Here is a 676-nt window from a genome sequence, read left to right as displayed (position 1 = left end):
TCCTTTGCTGCAGTGCTGGAACAATCTTTTGAGGCAATGTATATGCATTTTTTATAAGTGATTGTCAGCTTGCCTTGTTACTTCTTATACCTATAAACACCTTTTTATGTTGTCACTACTTTATTCTTTCTTTGTCTCTAAAGAGTCCTTTCACTGACAGAGTCATTTTGGTTATGTTTAAATGACAGAATGCAAATACTACCGCAGTTCAAAAGTATTTTGAATACATGAACAACGTGACAGACTGATTCTTACACTGCCATGTTTATGTTTACATGAAGCACACATAATTTACAGGTTAATCTTTTTTCACGGAACTGTTGTACTAAACAATTAAAACCGACCTCACCACAGCCTTGTAATACTTGGAAAATTCACTTCAGTTACGAAATTTACCTTCAAGTTAAGTCAATAGCCTCCCATTACTAAGACATTTGCCTTAGCTAGATTCTACAAACTTAACCACCAGAATAGTTCCCTGTCTGATTTCTCCTTAATCTTTAGTCTAAATCGAAGAAACTTAGCCACTTCAAATTACCTTCTTCCGTCACAGCGGTATGCCGTTGTTTGTAAACATTGCGTCGCCAAGGAATTTCCAGGCGAAGACGTCGTACCAACGGGAATGTTGTTGTACTGTGGGAATTATCGTTTTTTTTTTATTATTACCTTTTTTTTT

General features: G+C 35.8%; 1 protein-coding gene across 1 annotated transcript in view; it reads right to left on the bottom strand.

Moving 5' to 3' along the window:
* The window catches only part of LOC119591669 (transmembrane protein 138-like), a 5,215-nt gene extending 4,565 nt beyond the window's left edge, over nucleotides 1–650 (bottom strand). Inside the window, exon 1 of the mRNA XM_037940419.1 lies at nucleotides 539–650. The gene's annotated coding sequence lies outside the window, so the exon portion shown is untranslated. The remainder of the gene's footprint in view (nucleotides 1–538) is intronic.
* Between the last annotated feature and the right edge of the window lie 26 nt (nucleotides 651–676).

This window comes from Penaeus monodon, chromosome 29 (genome assembly GCF_015228065.2).
Source record: "Penaeus monodon isolate SGIC_2016 chromosome 29, NSTDA_Pmon_1, whole genome shotgun sequence".
NCBI classification, from domain to species: Eukaryota; Metazoa; Arthropoda; class Malacostraca; order Decapoda; family Penaeidae; genus Penaeus; species Penaeus monodon.
Note: the sequence above shows the minus strand (reverse complement) of the source record. Positions and strands in the feature narration are given on the sequence as shown.